Consider the following 26,813-nt stretch of genomic DNA (forward strand, 5'->3'; position numbering starts at 1 on the left):
AAACGTTGAAATAAAATACTAGAACAATAAACCATGGAGGAGATGATGATCACAACCTTTCAGCTATCAGATGAACCAATTTCAGAACTTCTCTATGATTGTTCTTCATTTTGGTGGTATGCTTCTTTGATGTAGGAACACAGTCCAAAGTGTTGAACGCTCATAGAGAATGCTCTCAATGCAACTCAGATTCTGGTTCTTTCTCCTTCTCCAAAACAGAGAAGCAATTTTCTTTTTGTACCTTGTGCTGAGAGCCAGATAGGGTTTCTCTCCAGTCAACTCCTTGGACTTTGAGATCTCAAAAATCGTGCCTCCTTTTTCTTCAATATCCCCAAAATTAGAAATTTTGAAACTGATTCATTTGCTTCGACCGAGGTCTACAGAGCATCAGAAAGATGTCTTCTCAGTGACAATCCCAAATCCACACCTTTGATAAGGTGCTTTGGCTCCAAGTAACACTTTAAGCCATTGATTTAAAGCAGAGCTAATCCATCACTAGTTTCTACTTCTTTCCATAAATGGTGTCGTAGAGAGTAGGAGAAGGAGTGAAGAAATCAAGTTGCATGCAAATGAAAATTATTTACCTTTAACCTTTGAATTTGATTAACATGCTTTAATTAGTGTGATATGACTTTCCTTTCATGATGAACTTTTCTCTTTTTTTCTTCTTTGGTGATAGAACCAGGAAGAAGAAACTCTCTCTTTTTCTGATTGACTGAAGCAAACATGTGAACGTTGGCTTTGGAGGGCTTCTACTTGGTGGAAGCTTCTTGGACTTGGATTGGATGTATATTCCATCTGGCCCAACTGAATTCTTTGCTATATTATTTTTGGGCTTTGTTGGTTAGAGAACACATCAACAATCTTTGTTTTAATTGCTCTATCTCATTGGGCTAATGTTGTTGTAAGTTTGGCCTTATGCTTTATGTTTGGTCCAATTTCCTTTCTTCACACTAGCATTTCAGATTTTTTTTTCCTTTGGGCTTCATTATTTTGTTGGGCCTATTTTCTTCCTTCTTGGACCAGATTTCTTCTTGTCTTCCTTCCTTATTGATTAGCTACTCTTTCTTTGGATTGCTCATGATGATATAAGTTCAGCCACTTATTTTCTTGGAGCTTCTGGATTTGATGTTGCCTTTGTTTGCTTATTATTGGGTCGGTTTTCTTGCTCCTTGGGCTTGTATCATTAATTAACACATCAAAACCAATTCGGCTATTAACCCAACTTCAACATGTTTGTCATCATCAACTATTTGTTATTATTTACTAAACTCAACAATATATATAATATGAGATTTGTTATTGATTTCAAATTTAAATCTTATCTTATTTCAAATTAAAATCTTAATTATATCACAATTCAATTTGAAACAGAATCAGTTATGATGTCATCTAAACTTAAAATTTATTAAAAATAGAATAACAAATTATTCTTGATTCTCATTTAATTTTCTCAATTATCATATTATTATATTCTTGGTGCTAGAAAAAAAATATAATAATCTTTCATTTGATTAATATAATTATTTATTTGATCAAATTAAAATAATAAATAAATAATTATTTAGTAAAGATCAGAACACTTGTTAGTGTATGACCTATAGCTAGGTTCAACACTAAGCAGGTAGTAAATTAGTCATACTAAATTTACTAATCAAGATTGACATCTAACAATAATCTTTAATGACCTGATAGTTTGAAGTAATATATTTTTCCTAAGAACTCGAGAAGAACAAAGTATAATTCCTTTCATCTTTCCTGTTCTTGGTTAACCTTTAGAGTGTGGTTTAATTGTGAAACTTTAACTTGTTACCATTATTATAATGAAATGTGAATGACTTAAAAAATTCATTTTTTTATTCATTCAACCCTTGGCCAAAGTTTTATTTATCAAGCCATTATAATCACAGAGCTCAAACTCTTTACTGAGAGTTGACGGATTTTTTGTTGACTAATCATTAATTCTACAAGTATGTAAATCATACCCAATATCCATTCAACTAGCACCCTAAGGCATTAGATATTCGGAATCAATGTATAATAAATACATTGTTAATTACAATGATAGTCACATGTCAAAAGAAACTCTATTACCATGTTCATCTTGAAAATATCCTATTGACAAATATGCGGGAATTATAACTATTAGAAATTCTCAGAGTGTGTCAGTTTAATGGTCCATATATATATATATATATATATATATAATTTAATAAATGGGATTTATTAATCTTTATCCAATAAAAATCATTATATATATTGATCTATCTGGATTATTAATGTCTTTTTTAATAATACTATGACCAAGAACAGTTTAGATTAAATTATAAAATATTATTTCTCATTGTTATGGTCGCTATCATAACGATAAATCTCTAAATTTAATTAAGGAGATTATTATATTAACCCTTTAATTAAATAATATATATAATAATAACAAATTACACTACAACAAAATTCATTTTTAGTGACAAACTTTTAGCGGCAATATATAATGGCTACTATTTCCTTTACTTAACTTATATTTTTGTGGCCATTACACCTTTGCCATTATTAATATATGTTATAATGGTAATTATTATTATTGCCACTAAATTATTACTTCTTTTACTTTTATATTTATTTTTTTAAATTAATAACGGCCATTGTTATTATTGCCGGTAAACATATTCCTATTTTCCTAAACTAAATTGATTGAAAAAGAAAAAGAAAAAAAAATTGTTCCTGTGTTGGGGTTTGGTTCTTCAGAAGACTCACTTCCCTCCGTCACTACCTTAATGGAACTCACTTCCCTCCATCATCGACCATCACCGCCATAGGCCTTGCCACCGCTAACAGCCGCCGTCCATCGTCCTACACTCATTCAAATTGCATCTTTATTCCTCCACCTCAGATCTGCATTGTAAATTCCCGATTCCTTTGATCCAAATCGGAAAACCAAAAAATAGTGTCAGTATTGTGCCATGGAAGCTTGAGCTCGTAGTTTTGGTGTGAGTCCTGCGACTGCGACACTCTTCCTTCTCTTTCTTTCTCTGCCTACAATGAAGGACTCCGAATTCCATTCGCCTTCTGTCGTTCGCCTCAAATTCGTATGTTTCTTATCTCTCTCATTCATTCCAATCTTTTTTCCCCAATTCTCTGAAATTAGGGATTTTATGTAATTACGAATTTATTATTTTGGAGTTTGGACCGTTCAATTATTAGTTGAGAAAAGATGAATATCTGTCATAATTATGTATTTTGGTCCTTGTTCAGGAAAATTTTTCGCAGGGGGCAAGAAATTCTGCACCACCACTAATGCATTGACTCAGCGGGAGCCTGATTCAATGCTGGCTACTATGTTCAGTGGTCGACATACTCTCTTCCTAGATTCTGATAAAGCAATGTCAAATTCTATCTTTCTTTGTTTATACTTGTATATGGTTTCCTCAATTATGCACGTTTGGCTTTGTTTATTGATTTGGTGAAAATTGCAATGACTGGTTGCAGGGATATGTCTTTGTTGATAGGGATGGTAAACACTTCCATCACATTCTTAATTGGTTGGGAGATGGTGTGGTGCCCACTCTGGAGGACTCTGAATATAATGAACTATTGCGGGAGGCTGAGAACTATCAATTACTTGTAAGTATTGCTCTTTTCCAATGGATTGTGGTTCAATGATTTGGAAGCTAAAATTAACATTCTTAGACTGCTTCTTGTTTGCTTTGTGTAGTTCTAAGATTTTCATCATTGTACTATCTAGTTTTCATCTTTGACTAAAACATGTGTAAATGAGTTCCTTCATCGATTTGTCATAAGAATATCATCATCGTGGGAATGACATGCACCATCATTATATTGATAATGTGTTTTTAAATTTTAATCAAAGAAAGGTTTTGATGTTTTTAAATTTTAGTACACAGTTCACATTTGTTTTGACATCTGTATTGAGAAGAGCAATCTATGATGGAGTTACCCCCTTCTTAAATGTAAAGAATGTCCTTCATTGTATCATAAATGAATAGAATGCATACTTGCACCTGCTATTATTGATTTGATAGCTCCATATGCCTTAATGTTGAGAAATGACAAATGGCATAGCCCAAATGGAGAGCATACACCTTTGGAAAGTTGCTGGAGCATTGCATAGCCCAAATGGCATTCTCCTGTAAGCAAAGACTCCAAATGGGCAGGTCAATGAGGTCTTCTCTTGATCCTTGGGGTCTATCACTATCTGATTATACCCAGAATACCCATCCAGGAAGCAATAATAAGCATGGCCAGCCAATCTTTCCAGCATCTGATCAATGAAAGGGAGAGGAAAGTCATCTTTCTTTGTAGCCTCATTCAGTCTTTTATAATCTATGCACATCCTCCAATCAGTCACTGTCCTTGTAGGGATTAACTCATTCTTCTCATTTGAGATTACAGTCATCCCCTCTTCTTTGGCACAACTTGAACCAAACTCACCCAAGAGCTATCAGAGATTGGGTATATGATTCCAGCATTCCACGGCTTCATCACTTCCTTTTGAACTACTTCATTCATGGTTGGGTTGAGTCTTCTTTGAGGTTCTACCACAGGCTTTGAGTCCTCCTCCAACAAAATCTTGTGCATGAAAATGGCAGGGCTTATGCCTTTGATATCATTAATTGTCCATCCCAAAATTGACTTGTGAGCTTTCAATATTTCAATCAGCTTTGTTTCTTCTTCCATGATTAAGGAGGAATTGATGATTACTGGCAGAGTCTCTTCTTCTCCAAGAAAAGCATACTTGAGATGAGGAGGGAGAGGCTTTAATTCTTGTTTTGGCACCTCCTCTGTCTTGCCATCAAAAGAGATTTCTGCTACTTCTTCTATGATGTCTTGTTCCACTTCCATTTCCTCTTCTTGTTCATTGGCTTCAAGTAGCTCCTCCTCCAATTCTTCTATCATTTCAACCCTCATATGCTTTTCCTTCTCAGGCGGATGTTGCATAGCTTTAATGACATTGATGATCATTTTTTCATCATGCACCCTGAGTGTCATCTCTCTTTTCTCCACATCAATTATTGCCCTTGCCGTGGCTAGAAAAAGTCTTCTCAAGATAATCGAGTTGTGTCCTTCTTCTTCTATGTCTAAAATGACAAAATTAGCAGGGAATATGAATTTTTCTACTTTCACCAGCAAATTTTCCACAACTTCATAAGGTATCTTGAGTGATCTATCAGCCATTTGAAGTGACATTCTGGTGGGTTTGACTTTATCTATTGCAAGCTTTTTCATTAGTGAAAGAGGCATCAAATTGATGCTGGCACCTAAGTCACAGAGAGCTTTTTCCAAAGTCATATTACCTATAGTGCATGATATGATGAAACTTCCAGGATCTTTGAGCTTTGGTGGGAGGCCTTTTTGGATTACTACACTGCACTTTTGAGTTAAGACCACTGTTTCCTTTTCATTCTAGCTTCTCTTTTTGTTGATGAGATCTTTGAGGAACTTAGCATATAGAGGCATCTGCTCCAATGCTTCAGCAAGTGGGATGTTGATCTCCATCTTCTTAAAAACTTCTAGAAACTTGGGGAATTGGTGATCCTTTAGCTCCTTTTGCATTCTCTGAGGGTATGGTAGAGGAGGAGTGTAAGGCTTCACTTTTTTCCTCTTTTCTTGTGAATGCTCCTCAATAACTTGCTTCCCCTTCTTTGAAGCTTGTGGTTCTTCATCCTTTTTCTTGAGCTCTTCCTGGTTCTTTTCTTCAATTGCACTTTTTTCTTACTGCCAACCTTGTCATCCTCCAATGTTCTTCCACTCCTGAGTTGGATTGCTTTGCATTCTTCTTTGGGATTTGGAATGGTATCACTAGGGAAGGTATTGGTTGGTCTCTCTGGTTGTTTGGACAATTGGCCTATTTGTCTCTCCAGGTTTCTCAATGAAGCTTCATGATTTTTATTAGCTAGCTCTTGATGTTTCATCATCTTCTCCATCATCATCTCCAGATTGGAGATCCTTTGGGACTCTTGGGGTGATTGTGGTTAAGTGTGAGATGAAGAAGGTTGGTGGAAATTATTTTGGTTAGTTGATGGGTTGTGGGGTGGATAGAAGTTAGAATTGGGGTAGTTATTTTATGGTTTTCTGTATGGATTTTGGTTAGCTTGCTGATGGTTCTAGTGGTTTGTTCGGGAATTGCTTGAATTTAAATTCCTTTGCCATGAATTTTGGTTCTGGCTGTCTCCCCACCTTAGATTGGAGTGGTTCTTCCAAGAAGAGTTGTAAGTGTTACCATGGAATTCATTCTGCCCAGCACCTTGGTTGTGAATATAGTTAACTTGCTCTGGCTGCTGCTCTTCATAGAATTCTTCATTCTGCCCCCACCCAGCTGGTGGTTGATTCGTAGTGTTCACTACTGCAACTTGAAGACCATCAATCCTCTTGGCCATCATCTCCATCTGTTGCTGGATTTGTTTATGCATCACCTTGTTTTGTGCAAAAATGGAATCCACACCTTCCAGCTCCAATACACCCTTCCTTTGAGCTGGTTGGCGTTGCCTTTGATGACCATAGAAGTATTGGTTGTTTGTCACAGTATCTATCAGATTTTGAGCTTCCTCAATTGTCTTCATGAGTTGCACTGAGCCTCCTGCTGAATATTCAAGGGCCTCTTGAGCTCTCCGTGTCAATCCTTCATAGAAGTGTTGAAGTCTATCCCATTCACTGAACATCTCTGGTGGGCACTTCCTAATTAAGGCCGTGTATGTCTCCCAGGCATCATACAGTGACTCTCCATCCATTTGAGTGAATATTTGTACCTCTGTCTTTAGTTTGATGATTCTTTGGGGTAGATAGAACTTGGCCAGGAATTTGCTAACTAGATCTTCCCAATTGTGGATGCTCTCCTTGGGGAAGGTCTCTAGCCATTGGGAAGCCTTGTCTCTCAGGGAAAATGGGAATAGCAGCAGCTTATAGATGTTAGGATGCACACCATTTGTTTTGACAGTTTTACAAATCCTTAGAAAGATGGATAGGTGCTGGTTTAGATCTTCAAGTGGACCTCCTCCATATGAACAATTATTCTGCACCAGAGTAATGAGTTGAGGTTTCAACTCAAAGTTGTTTGCATGAACATTGGGAGTGAGTATGCTACTCCCACAGTGCCTTGGATTGGGGAAGATGTAAGAAGCTAGAACTCTTCTCTGAGGTGGGTCATTGTTGGCCACTTCTTCTGGCAGATTAGGGGGATTTCCTTCCATCTCTTGGTCTTCCTCTTCTGAGTCTTCTTCTCCAATAACTCCCTTCCCTCTTGCTTCTCTTCTTAATCTCAAAAATGTTCTCTCAGGCTCAGAATCAAAGGAGGTGGACTCACCTCTTTTTCCTCCTGGCATAAAATATAAACAAAACAAGAAACCAAAAAGAAATCACTCTACTACTAGAGTGAAGTTAAGGTTAGCTTAAACAAACCTCAAATAGTTAGTATGCTTAATAAAAATAAAGGAAAAAATGCTTAATCTAGATTATCACCCTACTTAATCATTGTCAACCTTGGATCAATCCCCGGCAACGGCGCCAAAAACTTGATGAGGGAAAAACGATTCCACACAAACTCACCGGCAAGTGTACCGGGTCACATCAAGTAGTAATAACTCATAAGAGTGATGTCGATCCCACAGGGATTGATGGATTGAGCAACTTTAGTATGGTGATAAATTTAGTTAAGCGAATATTTGATGATTTGGGGTAAAATTTGATTAACAGACAATAAATTGCAAGAAAATAAAATGCAGGAAGTAAATTGGCAGAATTTTAAAGTGCAGAAGGAGTAAATTACAGAAACATAAAGTGCAAGAAATTAAAAGAGCTGAAACTTAAATCGCAAAAAAGGTAAATGACTGAAACATAAAGTGCAAGAAACTTAAATTGCTGAATCTAAATTGACAGAAAACTTAAATTGCAGAAAATCAGAAAACTCTCAGATGGAGAAATTCAGAGAAATTGATCAATCAGAATTTTAGTACCAAAACAGAAATGGAAAATTTCAGATGAATCAAAACAGACTGAAAATTTAGATCAATTTTAAGGTCCTAAAGATAAATTGAAAATTGCAGAAGAGTAAAAAAACAGAAAGAAGATTTAGGTCTCAATTGCTCTCTTAACAAAACAGAAACTAAGAAATTGTAGAAGAAAGGAAAACAGAAAGTAAACTATGATCAGATCTCCAACTCTTAAAACTATCAAGAGAAAAGTAAAAGAAAACTTCAAGATGAAGGAATTCAGATGAATCCTTCAATCTGAAGTCAAAAGAGCCAAGAACAGAAAGTAAAAGTTGTAGAAGAGAGAAAATAAAACAGAAAGGAAAACTCATATATGATCTCAATTCTAAAATTCTAAAAGGAATTTAAAGGAGCGAGCTCCCTAATGAAATCAAATTCCTATCTATTTATACACTTTCCAATTCTAGCTTCATGTACTTGAAGTGGACTTTTTGGCCTTTAATGAAGTGGATCAAAATGGCAATTTGTTGAAGCTTCTAGGGGAACGTTGCATTCTCAAAGTGAGCGCAACGTTCACTTTCCCACGCGCATGCGTCTCTGCCGCGTGCGCGTCCTTTTGCGCTTTTGCTCATCGACGCGTATACGTCACATATGCGTGCGCGTCACTATCAACTCCAGCTCCAAACATGCTCGCGCGCCCCTTTCACGCGTACGCGTCCTCAGTAGCGTTCTCTTATTGAAGCGCTACATTGGCTTAATGAACGCTGCCCCACGCATGCGCGTCATGTACGCGTGCGCGTGGGTAACAAAATCTCAATTCAGGCTTCAGCGCCAGCCACGCGTGCACGTGCTTTGTCCCAGGTGCACCATCGACGCACGCGCGTCAAGTACGCGTGCGCGTCGATTGCAAGACTTTGCCTCCAATTTTGAATCTTGCTCGAAAACGCTGTCTTACTGAACGTAGCGCTCCCTTCAAAAATGAGCGCCAACCACTTCCACGCGTACGCGTCATGCACGCGTACGCGTGGGTCTTCAAAGATTCATCCCTGGCGCGTAGGCGTCCCGTACGCATGTGCATCGCTACTGAGCGTGGCGTTCTTTGTTTGAACGCAACGTTGCTCTGTACTGACCCTCTTTCTCTTTATTTTCTTACCTATGTTCAATCAAAACAGCAATAAAAGTCTCACCAAAATCATAAGAATTTGCATCATTCATTCTAATCACTTAATTCTTGCATAAATCTCCTGATTTTGTATAAAATAGTTAATGTTTGATTAAATCACAATAATCATGAAATTCCACTCCAACCACTTACTTATTGTGCAAGAAAGTGCATAAAACCTAATGAAACAAATGAAAAATGCTTGTGAAACTAGCATAAGATGACTTGTCATTACAACACCAAACTTAAATCTTGCTTGTCCCCAAGTAAGCACTAAAACATGAGAAGAAATGAAAGAAAATAGAAAAGCATATGTGTCCTTATTCAGTAGATAATTGAATTTGGTTCATGGGGTTTTATGCAGACAGAATGCAACTCAATTATTATCAGATTCCAAATGTGAAATGTCTCTGTGAGGATTAACTAGAGTTGCTGCTATAATGCCTTGTTCTTTTATTGATCCCTGTTAGATTTTTCTTCCTTTCTTTTGCTTCAAAAACTTATTTCTTATTGGTAGCTCAGTGTCAAGTGTTACGGCAGCCTTTTGGCTTAATTTTTCTCAACACCTCTTCACTACAGATACTTGGCTCACAATTCTTCTTAGGAACATTGATGCCCAGCACTTCTTTGGGTTACTAAATGTTTTGTAACTAGGTTGCTCTTGATAATGGACTTTCGGTTGGTAATTCCAGATTAGTTAATCCAAGTTGCCAAGTTTTAAAAGACTCCTCATAACCTAATTGTTCAAGCAGATCCTAGTACAAAAAGCACCACAGGCATATGTCCTAAGGTCCAAGATATTGGTGTCTAGCCTTATTGTTTATTTCTTTTAATTTTGTTGCCAATTCTTGGCTTTTCTTTCTTTTCCCTTCTTACTTTTCCTTCTTTTTTTCAGGGATACTTATTAATTGATGGCTTTACAACAGCAACTAAGTTCACACTACAAGAGACATTCTATCCTGCAGCTTTTATTATTGAGCTTATCATCTAATCAAGCAATTATCACCACTAAACTTTATTATTACTCCTACCACAATGGACAATTACTTTCTGTTTCAACATTTTCTCTTGTTTATGCAGGGGAAACAAGACAGATATTTAAGTAGGATGAAAAATGATGCAAACATTCTTTGGCTAGATCACCTAATTGAATAATAAAAGAGATAGTAAACCAACAAAATGCAGACAGAGACAAACTTCATCACAATTAGCACTTCTAGGCATAAACAGTTGAGGAACAACATAACCTTTTGGCATCTTCTTGCTTAGTCCTTCATGGTCCTTCTTAGCTTTTGTGCTTTTCTTGTTGATGATGTACAATCCTTCCAAAAAGTTGAATAGTTTTCTGAACTGGTAGTGGAAGTTGCTTGTTTCCCAAGCACTTGAAGAATAGTTAATATGCATGAATGTTTGTAGGCCTTTGAACTTACTTTGGTGTATAAACACCAAACTTAGTCCCTTGCCAATGCCTCTTATGCAACAAATCAACTATATACATGAAACCTTGTGCCTTTGTTATAGGGATCAAAACTAAAAACTAGAAAACAGACAATGGTTGAGTAGTTTCCCTGCTTGTTTGGAGCTAGTGACCATTTATGCAGAGGGTTGAAATGTGTTTTTAAATGAGATTTTTGGTAGAACACCAAACTTAACACCCTGCTTTCACCCTTAACTTGTTTTGGTGTGCAACACCAAACTTAGCTCCTTGCAATGCAAAGAAATCTACTTAACCTTTTTATTGAAATAGTTAGGAAAAAAAACTACCTATGGTTGGGTTGCCTCCCAACAAGCGCTTGTTTATCGTCATTAGCTTGACGTCTTCCTTCTTTGCTCATCCCAATTCCTGAACACTCTCTTCTTTGTTCCAAGATCCTCCCAGATAATGCTTAGCTCTTTGGCCATTTGCTATGATTATATCCTTTGTGGCTTCATTCAGGAGTTCAAGGCTACTATGTGGGAAAACCTTAGTTATCAAATAAGGGCCAGTCCATTTGGACTTGAGTTTGCCAGGGAAAATCTTGAGCCTGGAATTATATAGGAGTACTTGTTGTCCTGGTTTGAACTCTTTTTTCAAGATTTTTTTGTCATGCCACTGTTTAGCTCTCTCCTTGTAAATCTTTGCATTCTCATAGGCTTCCAATCTGAATTCATCTAGCTCATTGAGTTGCAATAGCCTTTTTTCTCCTGCTGCTTGAGGGTCAAGATTGAGGATCTTAGTGGCCCAGTAAGCTTTATGTTCTAGCTCCACAGGAAGGTGGCATGATTTTCCATAGACTAGCTGAAAGGGTGACTTTCCAATTGGGGTTTTAAATACGGTTCTATATGCCCATAGAGCATCATCCAACTTTCTGGCCCAGTCTTTCCTTGTGATCCTAACTGTCTTCTCCAAGATTCTCTTTAGCTCCCTATTTGCCAATTCAGCCTGTCTATTGGTTTGAGGGTGGTATGGTGTGGCTACTTTATGAATCACTTCATATTTGTGGAGCAACTTTTCCATCTGTCTATTGCAAAAGTGGCTATCACCATCACTAATAAGGCCTTTGGGCACCCCATACCTTGTAAAGATGTGTTTCTTAAAGAATTGAAGGACAATTGGTGCATCACATGTGGTTGTGGCTATAGCTTCCACCTATTTGGAGATATATTCTACTGCTACCAGAATGTATTTGAAAGAATAGGATGGAAAAAAGGGACCCATGAAGTCCATACCCCAGAGATCAAATAGCTCTACTTCCAAAATGATGTTTTGAGGCATTTTATTCCTTTTTGTCAACCCTCCAGCTCTTTGACACTCATTGCATTGATGCACAAACTCTCTGGCATCTTTGAATATAGTCGGCCAATAGAACCCACTTTGAAGTACTTTAGCTGCTGTTCTTTCTGGTCCAAAATGTCCACCATAAGCTGAACCATGACAGTGCCACAGTATGTCTCTCATCTCACTTTCAGGGATACACCTTCTGATCATCTCATCTGGACATCTCTTGAACAAGAAAGGCTCATCCCACAAGAATTTCTTAGCCTCATTATGCAGCTTCTTCACTTGTTGCTTGGTAAACTCTTGAGGAATCTTTCTTCCCACCTTGTAGTTTGCAATGTCGGCAAACCAAGGTGCTTGCTGGACTTGGAGAAGATGTTCATCTGGGAACTTTTCATTCACTGGTTGTGGTGTGTCCTGATTGGCTTCTTATGGTAATCTTGACAAATGATCTGCCACTTGATTCTCGCTTCCCTTCCTATCTCTTACTTCAATGTCAAATTCTTGTAGCAGCAGCACCCACCTGATGAGTCTTGGCTTTGCATCCTGTTTAGACATAAGATACTTGAGAGCAGCATGATTAGTATATACTATAACTTTTGAACCAATCAAGTATTGTCTAAACTTGTCAAATACATATACAATAGCCAAGAGCTCTTTCTCTGTGGGGGTATAATTCTTTTGTGCCTCATTTAACACCTTACTGGCATAGTATATGACATGATGCAGTTTGTCTTTCTTTTGCCCCAATACAGCACCAATTGCAATATCACTTGCATCACACATTAGTTCAAAAGAAAGTCCCCATTCTGGAGGTGTGATGATTGGTGCTGTAGTGAGTTTTCTTTTTAAAGTTTCAAAGGCATGCTTGCAATTGTCATCAAAGATGAAAGGATTATCAACCACTAGCAAATTGCTCAGTGGTTTGGCTATTTTTGAAACATCTTTGATGAATCTTCTATAGAACCCAGCATGCCCAAGAAAACTTCTCACTGCTTTTACATTGACAGGTACAGGGAGTTTTTCAATGATTTCTATTTTAGTTCTGTCAACTTCTATACCCTTGCTTGAAACCTTATGCCCAAGAACAATACCCTCTCGCACCATGAAATGGTATTTTTTCCAATTTAAAACTAAGTTTGTTTCTTGGCATCTTTTTAATACAAGAGTTAGATGATGCAGACAAGTTTCAAAAGAGTTACCAAAAACAGAGAAATCATCCATAAAGACCTCTAAGAATTTTTCAACCATGTCAGAGAATATGGAGAGCATACACCTTTGGAAAGTTGCTGGAGCATTGCATAGCCCAAATGGCATTCTCCTGTAAGCAAAGACTCCAAATGGGCAGGTCAATGAGGTCTTCTCTTGATCCTTGGGGTCTACCACTATCTGATTATACCCAGAATACCCATCAAGGAAGCAATAATAAGCATGGCCAGCCAATCTTTCCAGCATCTGATCAATGAAAGGGAGAGGAAAGTGATCTTTCCTTGTAGCCACATTCAGTCTTCTGTAATCTATGCACATCCTCTAACCAGTCACTGTCCTTGTAAGGATTAACTGATTCTTCTCATTTGATATTACAATCATCCCCCCTTCTTTGGCACAACTTGAACCGAACTCACCCAAGAGCTATCAGAGATTGGGTATATGATTCCAGCATTCCACAGCTTCATCACTTTCTTTTGAACTACTTCCTTCATGGTTGGGTTGAGTCTTCTTTGAGGTTGTACCACAGGCCTTGAGACCTCCTCCAGCAAAATCTTGTGCATGTAGATGGCAGGGCTTATGCCTTTGATATCATCAATTGTCCATCCCAAAGCTGTCTTGTGAGCTTTCAATATTTCAATCAGCTTTGTTTCTTCTTCCATGCTTAAGGAGGAATTGATGATTACTGGCAGAGTCTCTTCTTCTCCAAGAAAGGCATACTTGAGATAAGGAGGGAGAGGCTTTAATTCTTGTTTTGGCACCTCCTCTGTCTTGCCTTCAAAAGAGATTTCTGCTACATCTTCTATGATGTCTAGTTCCACTTCCATTTTCTCGTCTTGTTCATTGGCTTCAAGTAGCTCCTCCTCCAATTCTTCTATCATTTCCACCCTCATATGCTTTTCCTTCTCAGGCGGATGTTGCTTAGCTTTAAAGACATTGATGATCATTTTTTCATCATGCACCCTGAGTGTCATCTCTCCTTTTTCCACATCAATTATAGTCCTTGCTGTGGCTAGGAAAGGTCTTTCCAAGATAATCGAGTTGTGTCCTTCTTCTTCTATGTCTAAAATGACAAAATTAGCAGGGAATATGAATTTTCCTACTTTCACCAGCAAATTTTCCACAACTCGATGAGGTATCTTGAGTGATCTATCAGCCATTTGAAGCGACATTCCGGTGGGTTTGACTTTATCTATTGCAAGCTTTTTCATTAGTGAAAGAGGCATCAAATTGATGCTGACACCTAAGTCACAGAGAACTTTTTCCAAAGTCATATTTCCTATGGTGCATGATATGATGAAACTTCCAGGATCTTTGAGCTTTGGTGGGAGGCCTTTTTGGATTACTACACTGCACTTTTGAGTTAAGACCACTGTTTCCTTTTCATTCCAGCTTCTCTTTTTGTTGATGAGCTCTTTGAGAAACTTAGCATATAGAGGCATATGCTCTAATGCTTCAGCAAGTTGGATGTTGATCTCCAGCTTCTTAAAAACTTCTAGAAACTTGGGGAATTGGTGATCCTTTAGCTCCTTTTTCATTCTTTGAGGGTATGGTAGAGGAGGAGTGTAAGGCTTCACTTCTTTCCGCTATTCTTGTGAATGCTCCTCAATAACTTGCTTTCCCTTCTTTGAAGCTTGTGGTTCTTCATCCTTTTCCTTGAGCTCTTTCTGGTTCTTTTCTTCAATTGCCACTTTCTTCTTACTGCCAACCTTGTCATCCTCCAATGTTCTTCCACTCCTGAGCTGGATTGCTTTGCATTCTTCTTTGGAATTTGGAATGGTATCACTAGGGAAGGTATTGATTGGTATCTCTGGTTGTTTGGACAATTGGCCTATATGTTTCTCCAGGTTTCTCAATGAAGCTCCATGGTTTTTGTTAGCTAGCTCTTGATGTTTCATCATCTTCTCCATCATCATCTCCAGAATGGAGATCCTTTGGGACTCTTGGGGTGATTGTGGTTAAGTGTGAGATGAAGAAGGTTGGTTGAAATTGTTTTGGTTAGTTGATGGGTTGTGGGGTGGATAGAAGTTAGAATTGGGGTAGTTATTTTATGGTTTTCTGTATGGATTTTGGTTAGCTTGCTGATGGTTCTGGTGGTTTGTTCGGGAATTGCTTGAATTTAAATTCCTTTGCCATGAATTTTGGTTCTGGCTGTCTCCCCACCTTAGATTGGGGTGGTTCTTCCAGGAAGAGTTGTAAGTGTTACCATGAAATTTATTCTGCCCAGCACCTTTGTTGTGAATATAGTTAACTTGCTCTGGCTGCTGCTCTTCATAGAATTCTTCATTCTGCCCCCACCCAGCTGGTGGTTGATTTATAGTGTTCACTGCTGTAACTTGAAGACCATCAATTCTCTTAGCCATCATCTCCATCTGCTACTGGATTTGTTGATGCATCACCTTGTTTTGTGCCAAAATGGTATCCACACCTTCCAGCTCCAATACACCATTCCTTTGAGCTGGTTGGCGTTTCCTTTGATGACCATAGAAGTATTGGTTGTTTGTCATAGTATCTATCAGATTTTGGGCTTCCTCAGCTGTCTTCATGAGTTGCACTGGGACTCCTGCTGAATAGTCAAGGGCCTCTTGATCTCTCAGTGTCAATCCTTCATAGAAGTTTTGAAGTCTATCCCATTCACTGAACATCTTTGGTGGGCACTTCCTAATTAAAGCCTTATATCTCTCCCAGGCATCATACAGTGACTCTCCATCCATTTGAGTGAATGTTTATTCCTCTGTCTTTAGTCTGATGATTCTTTGGGGCGAATAGAACTTGGCCAAGAATTTGCTTACTAGATCTTTCCAGTTGTTGATGCTCTCCTTGGGGAAGGTCTCTAGCCATTGGGAAGCCTTGTCTCTCAGGGAAAATGGGAATAGCAGCAGCTTATAGATGTCAGGATGCACACCATTTTTTTTGACAGTTTCACAAATCCTTAGAAAGATGGATAGGTGCTGGTTTGGATCTTCAAGTGGACCTCCTCCATAGGAACAATTATTCTGCACCAGAGTAATGAGTTGAGGTTTCAACTCAAAGTTGTTTGTAGGAACATTTGGAGTGAGTATGCTACTCCCACAGTGCCTTGGATTGGGGAACGTGTAAGAAGCTAGAACTCTTCTCTGAGGTGGGCCATTGTTAGCCACTTCTTCTGGCAGATTAGGGGGATTTTCTTCCATCTCTTGGTCTTCCTCTTCTGAGTCTTCTTCTCCAACAACTACCTTCCCTCTTGCTTCTCTTCTCAATCTCAGAAATGTTCTCTTTTTCCTCCTGGCATAAAACACAAACAAAACCAGAAACTAAAAATAAATCACTCTACTACTAGAGTGAGGTTAAGGTTAGCTTAAACAAAACCTCAAATACTTAGTATGCTTAATAAAAATAAAGGAAAAAATGCTTAATCTAGATTATCACCCTACTTAATCATTGTCAATCTTAGATCAATCCCCGGCAACGGCACCAAAAGCTTGATGAGGGAAAAATGATTCCACACAAACTCACTGGCAAGTGTACCAGGTCACATCAAGTAGTAATAACTCACAAGAGTAAGGTCGATCCCACAGGGATTGATGGATTGAGCAACTTTAGTATGGTGATGAACTTAGTTAAGCGAATATTTGATGATTTGGGGTGAAATTTGATTAACAGACAATAAATTCAAAGAAAATAAAATGCAGGAAGTAAATTGGCAGAATCTTAAAGTGCAGAAGGAGTAAATTGTAAAAACTTAAAGTGCTAGAAATTAAAAGAGCTGAAACTTAAATCGCAAGAAAGGTAAATGACTGAAACTTAAAGTGCAAGAAATTTAAATTGCTGAATCTAAATTGACAGGAAACTTAAATTGCATGAAGAATAAAGGGATTTGGGTGTTGGGAATTAAAGCACAACTGGAAAAAGTAAATTGCAGAAAATCAGAAAACTCTCAGATGGAGAAATTCAGAGAAATATTTATCAGAATTTTAGTACCAAAACAGAAATGGAAAATTTCAGAAGAATCAAAACAGACTGAAAACTTAGATCAATTTTAAAGTCCTAAAGAGAAATTGAAAATTGCAGAAGAGTAACAAAACAGAAAGAAGATTTAGGTCTCAATTGCTCTCCTAACAAAACAGAAACTAAGAAATTGCAGAAGAAAGAAAAATAGAAAGTAAACTATGATCAGATCTCCAACTCTTAAAACTATCAAGAGAAAAGTAAAAGAAAACTCCAAGATGAAGGAATTCAGATGAATCCTTCAATCCGAAGTCAAAAGACCCAAGAACAGAAAGTAAAAGTTACAGAAAAGAGAAAGTAAAACAGAAAGGAAAACTCAGATCTGATCTCAATTCTAAAATTCTAAAAGGAAATTAAAGGAGAGAGCTCCCTGATAAACCCATATTTTATGATATATTTTGTGCTTAGTTTGAGTGATTTATTCAATCCTTCACCAACTTATTCATATTAATTGCATGGTTTTACTTCTCCTTCCTTATTATGTGATGTATGTGAAAAGCATGTTTTCTATGCTTTAAAATTAATTATTTTAATTACCTTTATTTCCATTCGATGCCGTGATTAGTGTGTTGAGTAGTTTCAGATCTTCTAAGGCAGGAATGACTTAAAGGATGGAAAGGAAACATATAAAAATGGAAGGAAAGTGCAAAACGGAGTTCTGAAGAAACTGGCATCCACGCGATCGCATGGACGACGCGATCGCGTGCCAAGTACGAATCAACAGCGACGCGGCCGCATGACTGACACAACCGCGTGCCTTAAGCAGAACGAATATGACGCGGTCGCATGACTGACGCGACCGCGTGACAAGAAAAGCTCCGAATGACGTGACCGCGTGACCCACGCGGACGCGTGACAGAGGCCACGCACCAGAAATTGCAGAAAATGCTTCCAGCGATTTCTGAAGCCCTTTTTGGCCCAATCCAGGTCCAGAAGGCATAGACCAGAGGTTATAAAGTGAGGGAATGCATCCATTCAGGGAGAGCTCGCCAATTTAGTTATTTCCCATGTTTTAGATCTAGTTTTGAGAGAGGTTCTCTCCTCTCTCTCTCTCTCGTAGGATTTAGGACTTCTCTTAGTTTTAGGAGTAACTCTCAATCCCAGGTTCTTTATTTTTATTTGTTTTTCCAATTTAGTTTATAAACTCTTCATGTTAGATTATGATTTCCTTTATTAATGCTATTTGAGGTATTTCAATTCATGATTGCTTTCTTTAATTTATGTTATTGTTGCTTTATATCTGAAGGCATTTTTATTCCAGCAAATTTACTTTTTCCTCTTTTGGTCTTAGTTAAGAAAGCAGTAACTCAGAAGTTATCTTATCTCAACATAATTGATAACTGTTATCTTATCTAATTGAACTGAGCTTCAATAATCCCAACCTTTTCTTAGGAAGTAAATAGGATTCGAAGATCAAACTAATTAGTCCCTTGACTTTCCTTTACTTTAGTAAAGGTTGACTAAGTGGAATTAAGATTCAACTTTCATTGTTATTGATAAGAATAACTAAGTCTGGACTTCCAATTTCTCATACCTTGCCCAAAAGTTTACTTTGCAGTATTTATTTATTTTTAATTGTCATTTAAATTATTTGTCATATTTGTTCCTCATTCTTGAAACCCCGAATTTACAATCTCCATAACCAATAATAAGAACATACTTCCCTGCAGTTCCTTGAGAAGACGACCCGAGGTTTGAATACTTCGGTTAACAATTTATTTAGGGGTTTGTTACTTGTGACAACCAAAATGTTTGCACGAAAGGGATTTTTGTTGGTTTAGAGACTATATCTATAACGCGACTGTTTTTATGACATTCTTTACTGGCAAAAATCTTGTTCGTCAAAATGGCGCCGTTGCCGGGGAACTGCTAACGTGTGCCTTATTATTGGTTATTGTAAATATTTTTCTTTTACTTGTTTATTTATTTCTGTTTTTCCTTTTTATTTTTATTTTTATTTGCTACTATGAACTCTCACCCCTCTCGCTTTGAGTTTGGTTCTAACTTTGTTGAAGGAAATAAAAGTTACAGCAGGAATATGCATCAAGGTCAGACCAATCAAGGATGGATGGAGCCAAGAGGATCTAATCAACCCTTTAGGCAACAACACCCTCCAAGATATCACGGACAACGACCATTCTACAATGCATACCCCGCTGATAGATATGGTGGACAACCTTGTAACTACCAACAAGCCCCACCCCGTGCCCATAGACCAACCTCTCAACATAACCTCGAACCACCACACTCACAAGCTTCTCTTCACCATTCACCACCGTATGATCCTTTCCTACCCCAGTTCCAATACAATCACCCCCAAGCACCACCACTTTCTTATGTTTCATGTCCAAATCCATCACCCCGAGAATCAGATGTTCGCCTCAAGGCAACAGTAAATAAACTTTAAACAACCATTATTAGTATCTTCGTGGTATAAGTTAGAACCCATGGATGGCCATTCCTGAGATCCGAAAAGTCTAAACCTTGTCTGTGGTATTCCGAGTAGGATCTGGGAAGGGATGGCTGTGACGAACTTCAAACTCGCGAGTGCTGGGCGTAGTGACAGACGCAAAAGGATAGTAAATCCTATTCCAGTATGATCGAGAACCTCCAGATGATTAGCCATGCCGTGACAGAGCATTTGGACCATTTTCACAGAGAGGATGGGATGTAGCCATTGACAACGGTGATGCCCTTACAGAAAGCTTGCCATGGAGAGAAGTAAGACTGATTGGAGGAAGACAGCGGGAAAGCAGAGATTCAGAGGAACGAAAGCATCTCTATACGCTTATCTGAAATTCTCACCAATGAATTACATAAGTATTTCTATCTTTATTTTCTGTTTATTTATTATTATTATTCAAAAACTCCATAACCATTTGATATCCGCCTGACTGAGATTTACAAGATGACCATAGCTTGCTTCATACCAACAATCTCCGTGGGATCGACCCTTACTCACGTAAGGTTTTATTACTTGGACGACCCAGTGCACTTGCTGGTTAGTTGTGTGAAGTTGTGAAGTTATGTTTGGACCATGGTATTGTGCACCAGTTATTGGCGCCATTACCAGGGAGAGAACGAACAACAAATTTTACAACCTCAGAGTAACAATTTCGCATACCAAGTTTTTGGCGCTGTTGCCGGGGATTGTTCGAGTTTGGACAACTGACGGTTCATCGTGTTGCTCAGATTGGGTAATTTTCTTCTTATTTTATTTTCAAAAAGTTTTCAAAAAATTTTTCAAAAAAATTTTCTTCTTTTTCATTTTTCCCAATTTATATTCGAAAAAAAAATATAAATCTTTTCAAAAATATATTTTTCTTCAGAATTTTTAAGAATGAATTCTAGAGTTTCATGGTAACATGTTGAAGCCTGGCTGGCTGTAAAGCCATGTCTAAATTCTTTTGGACTGAAGCTTCCAAACCATCAGCACAAGAGCAAGCTAGCTGTTCCTAATCCACCTGCTATTGTATGACTGATTTGTATCTTCTAAAGCTTGGCTGGCTATTAAGCCATGCCTAACCCTCAGATTGGAGCTTTAGACTAAGAGTACAAGATTCCTGGAATTCATATTGAAAATTTTGGAAACCTTATTTTTCTTTTTCACATTAATTTTCGAAAAAAAAAAACAAAAAATTTTATAAAATCATAAAAATAAAAAATATTTTGTGTTTCTTATTTGAGTCTTAAGTCAATTTTTAAGTTTGGTGTCAATTGCATTTTTTCTAAAAATTCTTTATGCATTTTTTTCGAAAAATTCATGCATTCATAGTGTTCTTTATGATCTTCAAGTTGTTCTTGGCCAATCTTCTTGTTTGATCTTCATATTTTCTTGTTTTGTGTCCTTTCTTATTTTTCATATGCATTCTTGCATTCATAGTGTCTATACATGAAAAATTTTTAAGTTTGGTGTCTTGCATGTTTTCTTTTCTTGAAAAATTTTCAAAAATAAGTCTTGATGTTCATCTTGATCTTCAAAGTGTTCTTGGTGTTCATCTTGACATTCATAGTGTTCTTGCATGCATCACATGTTTTAATCCAAAATTTTCATGCATTGAGTATTTTTCATGTTTTTCTCTCTCATCATAAAATATTCAAAAATCAAAAAAAAAATATCTTTCCTTTTTTCTCTCATAAATTTCGAAAATTTGGATTGACTTTTTCAAAAAATTTTAAAATTCAATTGTTTCTTATGAGTCAAATCAAATTTTCAATTTAAAAATCTTATCTTTTTCAAAAATCAAATCTTTTTCATTTCTCTTATTTATTTTCGAAAATTTTAAAAATATTTTTCAAAAATTTTTTTCTTAATTTTATTTCATAATTTTCGAAAATATCATCAAAAATTAATGTTTTGATTCAAAAATTTCAAGTTTGTTACTTGCTTGTTAAGAAAGATTCAAACTTTAAGTTTTAGAATCATATCTTGTGATTACTTGTGAGTCAAGTCATTAATTATGATTTTAAAAATCAAATCTTTTTCAAAACTAATTTCAATCATATCTTTTCAAAAATATCTTTTTATCTTATCTTTTTCAAATATCTTTTCTAACTTCTTATCTTTTTCAAATATCTTTTCTAACTTCTTATCTTCTTATCTTTTAAAAATTGATTTTCAAAATTTATTTCAACTAACTAATTAACTTTTTGTTTGTTTCTTATCTCTTTCAAAACTACCTAACTAACTATCCCTTTCTAATTTTCGAAAATACCTCCCTCTTTTTCAAAAATTCTTTTTAATTAATTAATTGTTTAAATTTTAATTTTAATTTCAATTTTCCTTTAATTTTCGAAAATCATTAACTATTTTTCAAAATCAATTTTCGAAATTCCCTCTCTCCCATCTCCTTCTATTTAATTATTCATCTACTAACACTTCTCTTCATCTCATATCTCTGCTATCCTCACCCTTGTGTTTGGATTATCCATTCTTCTTCACTCTTATTCCCTTTCTTCTTCTACTAACAACAAGGGAACCTCTATACTGTGGTAAAAAGGATCCCTATTATTATTTTTCTGTTCCCTTCCTTTTCATATGAGCAGGAGCAAGGACAAGAACATTCTTGTTGAAGCAGACCCTGAACCTGAAAGGACTCTGAAGAGGAAACTAAGAGAGGCTAAAATACAACAATCCAGAGACAACCTTACAGGAATTTTCGAACAAGAAGAGGAGATGGCAGCCGAAAATAATAATAATGGAAGGAGGATGCTTGGTGACTTTACTGCACCTAATTCCAATTTACATGGAAGAAGCATCTCCATTCCTGCCATCGGAGCAAACAATTTTGAGCTGAAACCTCAATTAGTTTCTCTGATGTAGCAGAACTGCAAGTTTCATGGACTTCCATCTGAAGATCCTTTTCAGTTCTTAACTGAATTCTTGCAGATCTGTGATACTGTTAAGACTAATGGAGTAAATCCTGAAGTCTACAAGCTCATGCTTTTCCCGTTTGCTGTAAAAGACAGAGCTAGAGTGTGGTTGGACTCTCAACCCAAAGATAGCCTGAACTCTTGGGATAAGCTAGTCACGGCCTTCTTAGCCAAGTTCTTTCCTCCTCAAAAGCTGAGTAAGCTTAGAGTGGATGTTCAAACCTTCAGACAGAAGGAAGGTGAATCCCTCTATGAAGCTTGGGAGAGATACAAGCAACTGACCAAAAAGTGTCCTTCTGACATGCTTTCAGAATGGACCATCCTGGATATATTCTATGATGGTCTGTCTGAATTAGCTAAGATGTCATTGGATACTTCTGCAGGTGGATCCATTCACCTAAAGAAAACGCCTGCAGAAGCTCAAGAACTCATTGACATGGTTGCTAATAACCAGTTCATGTACACTTCTGAGAGGAATCCTGTGAGTAATGGGACACCTCAGAAGAAGGGAGTTCTTGAAATTGATACTCTGAACGCCATATTGGCCCAGAATAAAATATTGACTCAGCAACTCAATATAATTTCTCAGAGTCTGAATGGAATGCAAGCTGCATCCAACAGTACTCAAGAGGCATCTTCTGAAGAAGAAGCTTATGATCCTGAGAACCCTGCAATAGCAGAGGTAAATTACATGGGTGAACCCTATGGAAACATCTATAACCCCTCATGGAGAAATCACCCAAATATCTCATGGAAAGATCAACAAAAGCCTCAACAAGGCTTTAATAATGGTGGAAGAAATAGGTTTAGCAATAGCAAGCCTCTTCCATCATCCACTCAGCAACAGACAGAGAACTCTGAACAAAATACTTCTAATTTAGCAAACTTAGTCTCTGATCTATCTAAGGCCACTCTGAGTTTCATGAATGAAACAAGGTCCTCCATTAGAAATTTGGAAGCACAAGTGGGCCAGCTGAGTAAAAGAATCACTGAAACCCCTCCTAGTACTCTCCCAAGCAATACAGAAGAAAATCCAAAAGGAGAGTGCAAGGCCATTGACATAGTCAATACGGCCGAACCTAGAGAGGAAGGGGAGGACGTGAATCCCAAGGAGGAAGACCTCCTGGGACGTCCAATGAGCAATAAGGAGTATCCCTTTGAGGAACCAAAGGACTCTGAGGCTCATCTAGAGACCATAGAGATTCCATTAAACCTCCTTATGCCATTCATGAGTTCTGATGAGTATTCTTCTTCTAAAGAGAATGAGGATGTCACTGAAGAACAAGTTGCCAAGTTCCTTGGTACAATCATGAAGCTGAATGCCAATTTATTTGGTAATGAGACTTGGGGAGATGAACCTCCCCTGTTCACCAATGAACTAAATGCATTGGATCAACTGAGATTGCCTCAAAAGAAACAGGATCCTGAAAAGTTCCTAATACCTTGTACCATAGGCACCATGACCTTTGAGAAGGCTCTATGTGACCTGGGGTCAGGAATAAACCTCATGCCACTCTCTGTAATGGAGAAACTGGGAATCTTTGAGGTGCAAGCTGCTAGAATCTCATTAGAGATGGCAGACAATTCCAGAAAACAGGCTTATGGACAAGTAGAGGACATGTTAGTAAAGGTTAAAGGCCTTTACATCCCTGCTGATTTCATAATCCTAGATATTGGGAAGGATGAGGATGAATCCATCATCCTTGGAAGACCCTTCCTAGCCACAGCAAGAGCTGTGATAGATGTTAACAGAGGTGAATTAGTCCTTCAATTGAATAGGGACTCCCTTGTGTTTAAAACTCAAGGTTATCCTTCTGTAAACATGAAAAAGAGGCACAGTAAGCTTTTCCCACTGCAGAGTCAACCAGAGCCCCCACAGTCAAACTCTAAGTTTGGTGTTGGGAGGCCACAACCAAACTCTAAGTTTGGTGTTGAACTCCCATATCCAAACTCTAAGTTTGGTGTTGGAAAGTCTCAACAATACTCTGAACATCTGTGAGGCTCCATGAGAGCCCACTGTCAAGCTATTGACATTAAAGAAGCGCTTGTTGGGAGGCAACCCAATTTTTATTTATCTAATTTTAATTTATTTTTATTGTTATTTCATGTTTTATTAGGTTCATGATCATGTGGAGTCACAAAATAAATATAAAAATTGAACACGAAATCAAAAACAGCAGAAGATAAATCACACCCTGGAGGAGGATCTTACTAGCGTTTAAACGCCAGTAAGGAGCATCTGGCTGGCGTTCAACGCCAGAACAAAGCATGGATCTGGCGTTGAACGCCCAAAACAAGCAGCATCCTGGCGTTCAGACGCCAGGAATGCACACTGAGGAAGAGCTGGCGCTGAACGCCAGAAACAAGCATCTGGCTGGCGTTCAACGCCAGAAATATGCTGCATATGGGCGCTGAACGCCCAGAACAAGCATCAATTCGGCGTTTAAACGCCAGAATTGCATGCAAAGGCATTTTACATGCCTAATTGGTGCAGGGATGCAAATCCTTGACACCTCAGGATCTGTGGACCCCACAGGATCAACTCCTACCACCACTCACTCTCTTCCCTCTTCTCAATGTTCATCCTCTCTTCCCAATAAACACTCTTCCCCAAAACTCTTCACCAATCAGCTCAATCTCTCTTCCCTATCACCACTTCACCACTCACAACCATCCACTCTTCCCCATAAACCTACCTCATAAACTCTACCTACCTTCAAAATTCAAAATCAATTTCCCACCCAAACCCACCCTATATGGCCGAAATTAACCCCCCTCCCTTCCCTATATAAAGCCTTCCATTCTTCCTCATTTTCACACAACACAACCCCATCCTCCTCTTCTTGGCCGAAACACATCTCTCTCTCCCTCTCCTCCATTTCTTTTTCTTCTTCATCTATTCTTTCTTTTCTTGCTCGAGGGCGAGCAATATTCTAAGTTTGGTGTGGTAAAAGCATAAAGCTTTTTGTTTTTCTATTACCATGGCACCTAAGACCGGAGAATCCTCTAGAAAAGGGAAAGGGAAGACAAAAGCTTCCACCTCCGAGTCATGGGAGATGGAAAGATTCATCTCCAAAGCCCATCAAGACCACTTCTATGATGTTGTGGCCAGGAAGAAGGTGATTCCCGAGGTCCCTTTCAAACTCAAGAGAAATGAGTATCCGAAAATCCGACATGAAATCCAAAGAAGAGGTTGGGAAGTTCTAAACAAACCCATCCAACAAGTCAGAATTCTAATGGTTCAAGAGTTCTATGCTAATGCATGGATCACTAGGAACCATGATCAAAGTAAGAACCCGAACCCAAAGAATTATCTCACCATGATTTGGGGGAAATACTTAGATTTTAGTCCGGAGAATGTGAGGTTGGCGTTTAACTTGCCTATGATGCAAGGAGATGCACGCCCCTACACTAGAAGGGTCAACTTTGATCAAAGGTTGGACCAAGTCCTCATGGACATATGTGTGGAAGGAGCTCAATGGAAGATTGACTCAAAAGGCAAATCGGTTCAACTTAGAAGACTGGACCTCAAGCCTGTGGCTAGAGGATGGTTGGAGTTAATCCAACGCTCCATCATCCCCACTAGCAACCGATCTGAAGTTACTGTGGATTGGGCCATCATGATTCATAGCATCATGATTGGTGAGGAAGTAGAAGTTCATGAAGTCATCTCCCTTGAACTCTACAAAATAGCCGAAAAGTCCTCCCCCTTGGCAAGGCTAGCTTTCCCTCATCTTATTTGCTATCTATGTTACTCAGCTGGAGCTTTCAAAGAAGGAGACATTCCCATTGAGGAAGAGAAGCCCATCACTAAGAAAAGGATGGAGCAAACAAGAGAGCCCACTCATGGAGCTCAAGAAACACATGAGGAAGCTCACCATCAAGAAATCCCTGAGATACCTCAAGGGATGCACTTTCCTCCACGGAATTTTTGGGAGCAAATCAACACCTCCCTAGGAGAATTAAGTTCCAACATGGGACAATTAAGGGTGGAACATCAAGAGCACTCCATCATCCTCCATGAAATTAGAGAAGATCAAAGAGCTATGAGGGAGGAGCAACAAAGACAAGGAAGAGACATAGAAGAGCTCAAGGACATCATTGGTTCCTCAAGGAGAAAACGCCACCATCACTAAGGTGGACTCATTCCTTATTCTTACATTCTCTGTTTTTCGTTTTCTTTATGTTAAGTGCTTATCCATGTTTGTGTCTTATTACATGATCATTAGTATTTAGTAACTTTGTCTTAAAGTTATGAATGTCCTATGAATCCATCACCTCTCTTAAATGAAAACTGTTTTAATTCAAAAGAACAAGAAGTACATGAGTTTCGAATTTATCCTTGAACTTAGTTTAATTATATTGATGTGGTAACAAT

At 37.9% G+C, this 26,813-nt stretch overlaps 1 non-coding gene across 1 annotated transcript; it reads right to left on the reverse strand.

Moving 5' to 3' along the window:
- Positions 1-22,634: 22,634 nt before the first annotated feature.
- Positions 22,635-22,742, reverse strand: LOC112773571 (small nucleolar RNA R71). Its single transcript, XR_003188116.1, has one exon. It is a non-coding gene; the product is annotated as a small nucleolar RNA R71 (small nucleolar RNA).
- Positions 22,743-26,813: the final 4,071 nt, after the last annotated feature.

Source organism: Arachis hypogaea, chromosome 18 (assembly GCF_003086295.3).
Source record: "Arachis hypogaea cultivar Tifrunner chromosome 18, arahy.Tifrunner.gnm2.J5K5, whole genome shotgun sequence".
Lineage (NCBI taxonomy): Eukaryota > Viridiplantae > Streptophyta > Magnoliopsida > Fabales > Fabaceae > Arachis > Arachis hypogaea.